Source organism: Stegodyphus dumicola, chromosome 7 (assembly GCF_044657685.1).
Source record: "Stegodyphus dumicola isolate Sdum_Otavi_A_Nest chromosome 7, ASM4465768v1".
Classification (NCBI taxonomy): domain Eukaryota; kingdom Metazoa; phylum Arthropoda; class Arachnida; order Araneae; family Eresidae; genus Stegodyphus; species Stegodyphus dumicola.
In genome coordinates, this window is record NC_140774.1 from 197,316,307 (window position 1) to 197,330,693 (window position 14,387).

General features: G+C 34.7%; 1 protein-coding gene across 1 annotated transcript in view; it reads left to right on the top strand.

The window, feature by feature from the left end:
• Positions 1–14,387, top strand: part of LOC118197653 (follistatin-related protein 5-like) — a 299,939-nt gene that overhangs the window by 168,467 nt on the left and 117,085 nt on the right. The window lies entirely within an intron of this gene.

The following is a 14,387-nucleotide window of genomic DNA, read 5'->3' on the forward strand; positions in this document are numbered from 1 at the left end:
TTAGTGACACTAACTGTTGTACCGATTGGCCGGGTTCGAATCCTGGAAAAGGACTTGATGTTTGTACGCGTATAGTGTCCGTGCAGCATGGGGTCATTGAAAATACACGGCGAGCCGAAATTCCTCTCGAGAGGTTAGTGGTAGGGGATGAGGGGTGGGAGACCTTCGAACCGCCTCGAGGTGTTCTCCCTCGAAATTGGAATTGAAGTTTAACAATTACCTAGGTACAGCAATACCTCAGTTACCTGCGGTAGTACCGAGGTTCTTGGCTAGCTTCCATCTACTACCCGTTGTTCGAATTTCGGCAACGATAATATTTAATTTCATGTTTCTAGCTTCAAAAATCTTCACGGTCCGTGTAACTGTGTCATAAACTGGATCTGTTGTTAGCGCAGTGCAACAGTCTGAATTTTTACTTCCTTGTACACGAAGTAAAGGGTGTAATGTAATCACGAAAAATTCCGGTTATCATATTTCAACGAAAACATCCATTTTGACTGCTATCGAATGCTATTTAACGATGTTTTCGCGTGACATCTGTATGTAAGGACAGAATAAAGGACTCTTTTCCTCCAAGAAATTATAAAGCTGCTTTAAAATCAAACACGAAGAGCCTCAGAACGTTGGAATTTCGTATATAGGATTGCTATAACATTTAGGTGTGTACTTCCCTTTTTGGTTGCAATCGGCCGCATCCAAAAGTACGTCAATATATATATATATATATATATGTGTGTGTGTGTGTGTGTGTGTGTGTGTGTGTTTAATATTAAAATTGCATAGTCAAGAATACACTTAAAATTCTAACTGTATGTTTTTTTCATTTTCAATGGCGACGTTCTCTTATTTGAAAGTACGTGGAATTAAATGCACAGCCCCGTAGTCAAGTTGTTTTTCCCGCCTTTTCTACACGTACAGTTACAGAATGTTCTGGAAATATTTAAAGCGAACTGGATTGGCTGACGTCATTTGTTGGAAGCTCCGCCTTTCCAGAGGCTATAAAAGGACTCGCAAAAGGATATCGGGGCTTTTTCTTAAATGTCACGATGCAGTAAAAACTTTACAAAATGTTATTAGTAGTTCTTTTTTATTTACTCCGGATATCTGATTTTGTAACTGCTATTTCTCCTGACCAATAATAAATGGATCCTGTTTTTTAAACTTATCGTCTGATACTTTAAGCTACGACTACATTTATGATTCTTCAACAATTTATTTATTCCTGACAAAAGCTGGTACATCATATATACATATATATATAGATACATACCCACTCTGTTACTCGGCTGCGGGAGCTCAGTTCTTTTAATTCTTATATTTTGATAAATTGTGCATTTTGTGCTTTAAAAATGACCGAATTGTGTTGTTCTGATCTTCCGGTTAAGGTTTAAACCTTTAGTTAATCTTCGTGCAATAGTTGTAGTGCAACAATTTATAAATTGTTTAAACGCGGCTAAGCCTAATTTTGTTTTTACCATAGCAGCCATATTTGTTAACACTTAAAACTTTGAAGAATAGTGAAATAAGTCTTTCTACACCTTCAGTGTCTTTTTGCCGAGTGGGACCAAAATAAAACTTTTAGTTTTGTGCACAGAAAAATCTGCCTTCTTGCCTGCCGGCCGACTTGTTTTTTTTTTTTTTTTTTTTTCTTAGAAACTGTAATTTTAATTGTAAAAATTGTTTTTTAAACTGTTTGAACTGTATTTGGTGTGTTATATTTTTCTTTATCTTTCAATTTTTTAATGAAAGGTATTTTGAGGTTTTATGCATTTTTGCGTTGCTACGAAGTGAGAACTGAATTAATTGAATGAGAAATATATCTCTAATGAAACTCGATAAAATATCTTGCAAGGTATATTTTAATTTTATAACAGTTATTTTAATTTGGTGAACCTTTCCTGTCCTATCTCGTTTCACCATACAACTCCCTACCGGAGTAAGGTTTTAGAATCGCGTTGAATGCAAATGAGGAAGAGAATAGTATTTAGGTGAATTTCAACTGACTTCGACAGAGAGAGTCAAGATTCTTGAATAGCACGCGTTTGGCTTTGGGCTACATCTGTTGTTACTCTCGGCCAATATTAAGTACCTTTTGATAGTTTGCGGCTAGTTTAAGATTACGGGCCAACTACTTTAGAATTGTGTTAGCTTCGACTAAATCTTTTAGTTAGTCATTCGTTTGTTCTTATTTCTTACTTTTGAGTTTGCGTCCAAGTGGAGGCTTTGCTGTACGCCCGAAGGAAGGGGCCCACTGTTCATCTTATTTTGAATGAATAAAGGGTAATTAACCCTTGTTAAGTTTACGCCTTCTGTTCTTTGAACTAAGGGAGTATTCGCTTAGTAGTTCTTTTGGTTCCTCGACACTTAACTTAACAGAATAAAAATGAGGAACTCATTTTAAATGAGGAAAAAGTCAATTAAAATGAAACTCATTTAAAATGAACTCATTTAAAATGAGGAAGTTTAAATTAAATGCAGGAAAAACCGCGTATAATTTAATACAAGGAAGTCGTGGTGTACCCATCAGATTTTTCTATGATGATATGTGACTATATATTGTAAGGATTATGTTAATTTTATTAACAGTTAAATTTTGAGTTAAGATCCTTTCCTGTTAAATTATTAACTTCAACTTACTACTTCCGGCCAGAACGTAGTTTTAGAATCACGTCTGAATACATAATAAGAAAGAGCGGTATTTAACCGCGAAGTTCTACTTGCTCAGGCCCACCAGCGGCCGAGCGGTAAAGTCGCTGAACACCGGTAGTTCGGTCCGAGGTTCGAATCCCGCGAACGGGCTGGCTGCATGGGTATTTTCGGAGTTTTCCCCATGCGTAACGTGTATACGAGCCAGTTGTACCTTAGAAAGTCCTCCACGAAAGCATCCCTCCCTTTAGGCAGATAGCCCTAGTCTGCTTTGCCATAATTAAATACACCACACCATCTACTTGCTCAGTTAGAGGGAATCAGAGTTTCTGATTAGCACGCGTTCGCCTTTTGTGCCACTCTCTCTCTAAACTGTTATTACGCTCGGCCGTACTCAGGCCCTTGATAGCTTCGCAGTCAATGAGCGTTAAGGGGCCAACTTGGTTGGAATCTTGATAGCTTCGGCTATATCTCTTTAGTTTAAAATAGTTTTAGTTTACTTCTTAACCTCTTAAGTTCAAGCCCAAGTGTCGGCTTTGATTGTACACTCCAAGACGAAGTTCTGTTAAAACTTATGTGAATAATAAAGGGTTATTTACCCTTCCAACCTTGTTGTTTCTTGTTGCACGAACTCAAGCGATTATTCGCTTACTAGTTCTTAAGATTCCTCACGTTCAACCTGCGGCCGAGCGGTAAAGCCGCTGAACACTGGTAGTTCGGTCGGAGGTTCGAATCCCTCGAACGAGCTGGCTGCATGGGCGTTTTCGTGTTTTTCCCCACGTGAAACGTGTATACGAGCCAGTTTCCCTTAGAAAGTCCTCCGCGAAGGCATTCCTCCCTTCAGGCAGATAGCCCTCGTGTGCTTTAACATAACTGAATAATCCACTAATCCACAACAGCAACTTAGCCTTTACAAAGTGTAATAATATGAATGTGATATTATACTGTATGAATATATGTTTATAAATTTTTATAAGAGTGTCTATATTTAATCGCAGAAAGAACAGAAGATACAAAAGTAATTAGAAGTTATGTGTTGCTAAAATGCAATAGCGCACCAATGGGCATTTTTCGGAAAGAAAACTTCAGGGACAAGTGGTCCTGTCAAAATCATTGCGATTCGGGATAAATTTTCTTACTAAATTCAGAGGAAAATGCCAGTTCCACGACGAGTTGACCGATGCTGTAACTCAAAACTAGTTCCCAAAATGAATTTTGTGAGGTTTGGTGTTATTTAACAACCTGAAGAAATGTCTTCAAATTAACCTTACCTACTACACTTTTGCCAGTAATTTTTATGTAACCGAATTCACTCATACTACCACTAACTCTATCAGAACTTGTTCTCTCCTAATCTGCTTGGCGAAATTGACGTGTCCTGACTGGACAGTGAGTTTGACTACAAACTATCTCCTATGGAGTGTAGGAGAGATGAGAAGGCAAGATGAGAAGGGTTTAATTACCCTTTGTTTTCCACGATATTACAGGTGCTCCCTGCACTTTGGGATACAAGGACCAACCACTTGTGGTCTGAACGTTAAAAATATGCGAAGTACTGATTAACTAAAAATAAGAGCTAACTTTGAAAACTTTACACAGATGACTAACACTAAGACTGGCCTTTTAAATTATTACGTATATAGTACGCAAACTGCGGAAAACTTCAATACGTCTTTAGCTTTCGAGAGGACTAAAACCTTTGGCCTTAAAGGCGGACAGCAACTGATGGTAAGCTCGCGTGAAATGCAGTGGCAAGGCGACTCACTTTTCTCCATCTAACTGTGCTCTTGGCAAAAAGCCACAACTTAAATACTTAAGCAAGTACAATTTGCATAAACAAGATAACGCGTTTATTCTGGCAGAAAGTGGAAAATAAGAGATGGTAGTAAAGTTGATATGATATTCCAAAAGATGTTTATCCATCGTCTTAATTCCTAATTTAAATGCCTTGTCTTTTGTTTATATGAAAATATTCGAAAATTACTTAAGAATATATAGTTTTTTTTTAGTGGACTATTGTTTTCGTTTTGCGATTTTGCGTTGGTTCACTATAAATGTCCGTTTCGCTTTTCAAACTGTTGCCACTCAATGTTAGAGTCCTGCATTATATTTGAAGAAATTAAATAATGAAAAATTTGCATAAATGTATGTATGTTTCTCTAAACAACGGTACACAGAGACATCGAATTTTGCATAACGTAATCTTACTGCGAATACGTGTATGTGGAAGCCGAAATTTGAAATTTGTTTTATTATCGATTTCATATTTTGTAAAACTTTAACCAATTTTTAATTAAAAAACTAAACGATTTCAAAGCCAGCAATGGCAACACTGTACAAGAAAAAAAAACATTTTTATCTCCTGCGCGAGATTCTAAAGATAGGCTCAATTTAAAATTATTTTGAGATATTGTTGTTGAACTGAATTTTATGCTTTAAGTACGAAGATCTTGATATTTAATAAATAAAGGTAACACACAAAATGTTAAAAAAACACCCCTTTGGGCGTAATTTAAAATCTGTAACATTTCAGATTTTTTTATTTTAATAATTTGTTATTTTATTTTATTTTTTTTTCACTTTTTTTTTTTTTTTTTTTTTGTTTTCTTTTATTTTTTATTAGCCCAAAGGGGTGTTAGTCCAGAGGGGCTATCAGTCTCAAAGCAAAATTTTGCGTCAATTCCCTATAAATGCCCGTTTCACTTTTCAAATTGTTGCCACCAAGTATTATAGCGTTGTGTTATATTTAACGAAATTAAATAATGAAGAATCTTCATAAATGTTTGTATACTTCTCGCACTGTGAAAAAAATAACGGCAACAAATTTTGAATCACGTAATCCTCCTGCGAATATGGGCATCTGGAATTTGGAATTTGTTTTATTATCGATTTCATATTTTATAAAACTTTAACGAATTTTTGATAAGGTGTTTAAAAATTTCAAAGTGAGCAGTGGCAACACTGTACGGAACGAAACATTTTTATCTCCAGCGCGCGAGACTCTCTATCAGAAATTCCAAAGATATGTTGTTTTTAAATATTTTTATCCCAAAGGGGCGTTAGCCTAGATGCTTTAGAAATGTGTATGTGGGTGTAAAAAGGGGGGGAATCTTAGCGTAGTGTTATTTTCTAGCTTTTTATTTCCCATTATTTTTATTGTACCAAAATAAATTGTAAAGTAAATGTAATTAAATGATTTTTTTTATTGACTCATAAGTTTGATTCGTATTTGAAGTATGCTTGGAAAATAAACTATTTGCAATTTATTTTTTCTTAAAACATTCAAAAACGCGAAAAAGGAAAGAAAATTGTTTTATTGCAATAGACAATTTTAGAGTAATAAGCCGGCATGTTTGATTATCCGACATCGTTAAAGTCCGGATCATGCAGAATTATCGAACATTCGTCATAATTGAGTAGAATGGTTTTTTCCGTTCCAGTTTCCACTTATAGAACTGCCATACAGCTCTGAAACATTCCAATTCCGATACGCGAAAGCAATCAAAAGCTGTGTCATCTTTTTTCCGGTAATACATAAATTCGACGAATGAGCGATGTGTTGCCAAACCAGACAGCCCGGCTGGAATTCGCTTGCCATCTGTCACCCTTCGCTCGGGGGCTAACGACGCCATTTTTCTGTCGCCGCTTCTGATTTTCCACCCCTGCCTCCCCTCAGGAAAAAGAAACATTAAAAAAATTTGCCCAAAACGCATAGAAATTTTAAAAAGTGTTTTGCTCGTCACACAGAACCCGACGTGACATATTTAATTTATGAGGCTTTCTTGATTCCTCCGATTTTTGATTTCCGGAGAAAACATGAATTCAGCAGATGGTCGCTAATCATCCGGAATGTAGTTTCCAGAGTAACTCTAACGATTACTCGCCCTTCTCATTGCATCTGTTTGAAGAGACTATAGTGAATAAAACCAGATTTATTGCATGTTGTTCAGATTCTGAGTTATATTTATTATTTTAAATTCGCAGATTTCTTATCCTGGCAAAATTTAAATATTTGCCACTTAAAGAAAATATTGTAATGCAATGTAATACTTAAATGCACAGCTACGCCCTGAATACTTAAATGTTCTCGTGATTACATAAATGCACAGCCATACACGTGGCTTTAATTTACGGTGGCGTAATATTACAAAAATTTTTTCTACCATTTAGCTTTGGTATTTTAACCCTTTGCGGCACAGTGTGTCCGGTCTGGACACACCTAAAAATTTCCTTCTGCACGCACAGAAAAATTAAATGAAAAAGTATTTATAGGTTACTATAGGTTACTCTAAGCCTTCTTTATTTATAGTAGATGGCAGCTCAACAAAACCAGTCCATATATTTTAGCCTTGTTTAGTTTTTTAAGACCCTCATTTTTCAACGAAATCTTCCAGATTTTTTTAGGGTGTAAAAGGAATTGTTTGAAAAGAAATTTCTATGTCATTTTTTGGCTGTATGCTAATCTCCTTATTCTGTATTAGTTTTAAATCTTACCTAAAATCAAACGGCGAACCCTAGGTGTGCCTAGACCGGGCTCACCGATAATCTAGGACAACTCAGAGTATATATTCTTTGTTTCTCCGCATCTCGTCGGTGAGGTCATTGACAACAATGCTCTTTCAGCACTCTTTTCCAAGCTCTATTCGATCAGTGTGCCACTTTGGGCACACCCATAGAATTAAAACGATAAGTGCTATCTTCACAAAATTTTACTTGTGTACTCCTCTAGGCCTTATTAGACTGCCTATCTTTTTTTTATCAAAACTCCGACTTTAAAAGGTAGCGTGCCGGAAATGTTAAACGGCTTGGTTTGAATGTTAATTCTTGCATTCAGTAGTTTGTATTATTTTAATGGAAATGTATTATTCAATTAGTAAGTTAGTCAAAACTGAAAGGCGTAATTCTGATAACTGAGAATTATAATTTACTAAAAATGTAATTCTCAGTAAAATTCTGGTACTGTGTTATGGGTACACTGCGGGGGAAAAAAATGGGACAGTTCCTAAAAAAAGAGACAGTTCTATATCTCCGGTGTTACTGGGCCAATTGACAAAATTCAGCTTGCGTTTTTCATTGCACGAAAGCGCGACTTAGGATATATATTATATTTATATATAGCATTGCTCTAATATAAGTATTTTGACGCAAAATCCGACTTTTTCTGAAATGATATGCGAATGATTTTCCATATTTCGGTTCTACGACTCTAATTATGCCTAAATATTAAATTTTGTAAAATTTGATGAGAAATTTAGGGAGAAATTCAAATATTTATCTTTGTGCATTTTTATCAGTTCCTGCCAAGAATAATTCACTTGGTTGACTTTTTAATATATGGCAACCTATTTTCCTTTCGCTTTTTAATACATTGTGCATGAGCGGAATAAAGCGTGGCCTTCCAGAATTTAGATACGTTAGAATGTTGTATCCAGTTGCCCGTGAAAAAAGTCATATCGTTCCTACTTTCAAATAATTTTAACATTTAAACTTACATGGCGCGAAGTTTCATACCTTACTACGCTTGCGTAGTTAGCAATCAAAGAAGAGAAAATTTAGGTAAGACAGGGCTCTAATATTGGGTGGCAACAATCTGAAAAGTGAACCGACATTTATATTGAACCAACGCAAAATGCCAGAACAGAATTAGTAGTCCTTTTGGGCAAATTGCCTCTTTGGATTAAAAATATATTATAAAATGTGAAATATTTATATATAATTGGCACATAGAATATTTTAACATGTATTGCTGTGAAACCTTTCCGTATAAAGTAATTAATGTAGCCATTATCTTATTTCTAACAAAATTTGATAGTTAAATGGTGTCATAAAGTGCCATATATTGTTAAATTTCCTGGCGCTATAGGTTTTGAATTCTTAGAATAATATGTTCGCAAACCCGCTTAAAAATCCTAGGAAAATTGGTTTAAAAAAATTCGGTGAAAAATGATTATGAAACTAGAACATTTGATATCGTTAATTTTTAGTTAAACTTCCTGTACCGATAGATTTCTGTTTAAAAGTATTGTGTTGATGAATCAATTTGCGTTAATGGATGTGGGTTACACAGAACAGGATTAACGTTTTCCCAATTATTCGTCATTAGCTAATTGCTTGGGGTAATTATAACGCCGATGGTAAGAAAATGTCTTCATCTTTTACTTCATTTTGATTAATGAAAGCTCATGTATAGCATCAAAAGATTATTATGCAATTTTGACATTAAAAAGACTTTTTTTTTTTTTTTTTTCAACTTTTCTTGTCATCACGTCGTGTATTTGTTCTTCTTTGTGTTGGCGACTTTCCCAGTTCTTATCGAGCTGTAGCAGTATGTATATGCGCTCGTTGGTTTAATGCCAAGAAAAACAGATATCATTTCAGCTGATTGCGCCAAATTTGGCACAATGGCGAAAAGATGATACCAAAAGGTCCCTCGTAACTACCGAGCAACGATAACAATTCCCCTTAATAATCGCATGAAGATTGAGACATTGCTTTTTCATCGGACAGCATCAGATTGGGCAATCGTCACTGCCACTATCTTTTGTATTTCCAGTATCACTTTTTCTCTTTCACCGAATGGCATCGATTTTGTGATTAAAAGAACATTAAGGTTGAATTTGAATTTTCGTGCTTTGTTCTTGTTTGAGAGCTTTAATTTCCTTTTGTAGGACATCATTTCTGTCCTTGATTTAGATGCTGGCTACCAACTATCTGTCTATAGTTGTATTTCAGTTCAACTTTGTTTATATATTCATTAATCTCTCTTTTTACTTCCTTGTACGAAGTAAAAAGGAAGTATTGTAATCGCGAAAAGTTTCAGGCAGCATATTTCAACGAAAATATCCATTTTGACCGCTATCGAATGCAATTTAACGAAGTTTTTGCGTGATATCTGTACGTAAGGACAGAATAAAATACTCTTTTTCCTTCAAAAAAATTATAAAGTTGCTTTAAAATAAATTCTGAAGAGAATTTTTCGTGGCGTCTGTACGAACGTATGTACGTACGTGCGTACGTATCTCGCATAACTCAAAAACGAGTAGCCTCAGAACGTTGAAATTTTGTATATAGGACTGCTATAACATGTAGATGTGCACCTCGTATTTTGGTTGCAATCGGCCGCACCAAATGTATATAAATATATTTATATATATATCCACTCTGTTACCCGGCTCAGTGATCTCAATTTCTTTACTCTTAAATGTTGGTAAATTGTACATTTTTTGCTTTAAAAAATGATTGAATTATGTTGATTTTATTTTCCGGTTCAGGTTTTTATGCCTTTAGTAAATCTGTGTGCGATATTTTTAGAATTATCAGCAATTTTAAAGTTGTTTAATTGCCGCTAAGCCTTTTTTAATGGCGGCCATTCATGTTTACATTTGAAACAGGAGACTAGTGGATTTGTTGCCAATCTAGAGAAACTTAGCTTCGCAACAACAAAGATAACGCCTTCATTTATTATTTAAATCATGCTTAATCCTTTCTGTAATTTTTTCGAGGAAATAAGTGTTTCAGATTTACTTCGTAATTTTTAATTTAGATATTTTGAGTTTTTATGTATTTTTGCCATCTCGCGAAGTGAGAACTGAATTAATTAAATGAGAAATACTCAATCGTCTGTGAAAAATTGTTTCTTCTTTTGTTTTGTTTGCTTAATTTCTTTTATATATCGTTCTAGCTTTATTATAGTATTTGAATAGAACATGTGGCAACGACTTGATAATTCTATTCTAAATGCTATAAATTTTGTGCATTATGAGTTATAATATGAACGAAATATAATACTGGAGTCATCACTTTTGCGCAACACAAAAAGTGAGAATTTTAGCTGATTTTCGAGTTTTAATAAGTCAAATTGTTTTTGTCATACATATATGAAATTTTTAGTGTGTCATCTTTATACATAGATGATCATCTTTCTTTATTTATTTTACTTAATATTGTATAAGAATTTGTTTTATAATGAAAAAACTAACAGTATTTTCCGAAAATTTAAAATTTGTACTGAATCACTGCGCGCAAACTGACAGTAATACAAATTTAGTTACAGTAATAATTTTTAAGTGAATCTAGCGCCAGAGTGTCGCTTTGGTAAACAAGTACTAGAGTGAATTTTAAAGAATGCATTTATTCTATTGTGGTTTATGCGCTGTCGGCGAAGTAGATTTAATTCAATCCAATAAGTTTAAATGAAATGCAAGAAAAATGCGTATAATTTAATATTCCGTACAAGGAAGACATGTGGTGTACACATCAGATTTTTTTATTAAACTTATTTGAATTCTTCCTTTTACATTTCGAAATTCAGTCTAATCCCAATTAAAATTCCATTTTTTATGATTTATCTTTTAAATTTGTATTTTTAAACAATTTTTATAAATTTTTCGAAAAATTTTTTATATTATTTCCTATAAAATTTTTACCATCCTCTTAATTACTTCTAAGCATACCATAAGAGCTTTTTATTTACAATTTCCTAAGATATACGTGAATTAACATTTTGGTACGTTATGAAGTTTGGCGTATTTATTATAGGCGATAATATTGAAAATCTGGCTTATGCACTTTGTTAAAATTATTTAAAAGAATGAATGATGGACCTTTTTTTCGTTCGTGCGTCAAACGAAAAAAAAATGAAAATAAGTTACGTTACTATAAATTAAGAATTTCCTGAGTGAATTGTTCTTGGCGCAAACTGAAAAAAATGCGGCAAGATAAATTTTTAAATCCCTCAGATTTTCAATTTCACACGAAAAATTATAAAATTTAATATCTAGGCATAATTTGAGTCGTGGAATCGAAATATAGAAAAAACCTTATATGTTATTTCAGAAAAAGTCCGATTTTGTGTGAAAATACTTATGTTAGAATAACGCTATATGTATAAATGTAATATATATCCCAAGTCGCGCTTTTGGGACATCAAAAACGCAAGTTGAATTTCCATGTCTTGAAGGCTTAGTAGAATCGGCTTAGTAAAACGGGATATATATTTTTTTTTTCCGCCTAATGTACATTATATGTTGTCCGAAATTTGTATTATCTGTGGAATTCATTCTAGTAATAATTTAGAAATTTAGCATGTATCGACTTAAAAAATTATCTATTGTTTGTATAGAATAATTAACAGTAATGTATCATAAAACACTTGTTATCACACTTGTTGTAAGCATGATTAATTTTTTGGTGTAATAATTACTCGTGAAAATTAACTAGCAGTGACAGAAACAAAACTTAACTATCACATACGGAAAACTCTGTAGAAAAGATCAATTTATTAAAATCAAATCTCTGTAGAAAAGCCTGACTTAATTTAAATTGTAATATATGTCAGTTGAATCTATCTCAAAATATTATTGGGAGAGTTATTACAAATTACCGGAGCATTAAATTATTAATTATATGGAAATTAACATATATATATACATACAAATTATATACAAATAACATACATTTGTATAAAATTAACATTACGTTAAAATGTTAATGGAGGAATGCAACAAGAATTAAAGAAATATTCATACATTTGCAGGGCTAGTTTTGATGGTTTAAAATATAGAAACCGCTTCTTCAGCTGCAAAAGTGCAAGTGACAGAAAAGAAGCCACCGATGTGTCCCTAAACTCTAGAAAGGCCCATATAACCTGATCCGTAAATACCCTTCACATGCGGACCTCTTAGAAGTAATTACTGCAACATATTGTTACATTTTTCTTTTTCTGACACCAGTTGTTACGTTATTTTCTTCCTTCACGTTCGTACGGGGTTTGTGTGGATTTGGAGTGAATAACGACGACACTTGATGAAGTATGGAAACACACTTCATTTACCAATATTAATCAGGACAGCTCCAAAACACTTTTAACTTTATAGTCGTCGAAACTTTATAGTCGTCGAAGATCTACAGTAAACACGCTGGAATAATCAGCGACACAGCCTTCACAGTATCAGGCAATAACGGTGGAGACAGCTTCACTGCAAAGCACCAGAGTACAGCTTCCGACTCAGCTCGATCGTTCTCAGAACTTCACGTACTCTCGGGCCTCTCCACGCTACAACTCGCGATGCACTCGACGATACACCAGAGTATAGCTCTCTACTCAGCACAGTCTAAGACAAAACTCGACGATGCACTAATTCGCGACACACTAAAAGACTCTCTCGATGCACTCAACTACCAAATCGGCGCTATTCAATTCGAGACACTCGCTCAATGACTGACTATCAGTTCGCTAGACGAGGCACAGACTCGATGAGAGAAACACACTCGATACTAACTATCTCGCAGTCCAGACGCAGGGACTCTTGCTCAGCCTCTCGATAAGGCACTCTCCCGATACTGTCTGCGGACCAACAGGGTTTATACAGTTAAGACACAATAACACGCCGAATAAATACTGATTCAGAAGTCAAACAACAAAAATCAGCGTTAATTCACAAAATTTTCACAGGACTAGTTTCGATGGTTTTACCGAACCATCATCTTCAGCTGCAAAACCGCAAATGAACAAGATAGGAAATAATGTTTAGATAAGATAAGAAAGCCTGGACAAGAATAAGCAAGTGGCGCCATCTGTTGGCGAAACCAGAACTAAAACATAATTTCTCTAAAAGGCCGAAGGCAAATTTGGATTGGAATTAGGATCGTTAACTAGAACAGAAAGATTTTTATGAATGTGAAATGCCTCTAGAAAATCCAGTTCTCCAATGGAAGATGTTTTTTGAATAATTTTGGCAGCAGAAAAATTGAAAGTGTGATTTTCGGACCAACAATGTTGAGCAACAGAAGACTTCTGTGTTTCCTTTTTTCTAACATATGCCTCATGTTCTTTGACGCGAAATTTTAAGGCTCTCTTAGTTTGGCCAATGTAAATTAAACCGCACTGGCAAGGAATCCTATAAATGTCATTCCCTTCTTTCCATCAATTAGCTATAAAGTTGCACATGTTTTGCAGAAATTTAACTTTCGGGTTGTTTACTCTCCCATCAATAAAATTCCAACTTCTATACTCAAGGACCCCATTCCGGATATGAATTCCTGGGGTATTTATAGGATTCCTTGCCAGTGCGGTTTAATTTACATTGGCCAAACTAAGAGAGCCTTAAAATTTCGCGTCAAAGAACATGAGGCATATGTTAGAAAAAAGGAAACACAGAAGTCTTCTGTTGCTCAACATTGTTGGTCCGAAAATCACACTTTCAATTTTTCTGCTGCCAAAATTATTCAAAAAACATCTTCCATTGGAGAACTGGATTTTCTAGAGGCATTTCACATTCATAAAAATCTTTCTGTTCTAGTTAACGATCTTAATTCCAATCCAAATTTGCCTTCGGCTTTTAGAGAAATTATGTTTTAGTTCTGGTTTCGCCAACAGATGGCGCCACTTGCTTATTCTTGTCCAGGCTTTCTTATCTTATCTAAACATTATCTCCTATCTTGTTCATTTGCGGTTTTGCAGCTGAAGATGATGGTTCGGTAAAACCATCGAAACTAGTCCTGTGAAAATTTTGTGAATTAACGCTGATTTTTGTTGTTTGACTTCTGAATCAGGGTTTATATAGCTTTCGGCTTGTGTTTGAGAACATTCTGGGCTAAATCGGTAAGAACTCGTTCCAGAAGGTTCTCCATGCGTCCATGGCATATAGCCAATTTTGTCACCAAATGGACGATTTCTCGCCAAATATGCAACCCTGCCGTCCCTTGCCATTTTATGTCAACCCTAAATCTTCTTTCTGGGG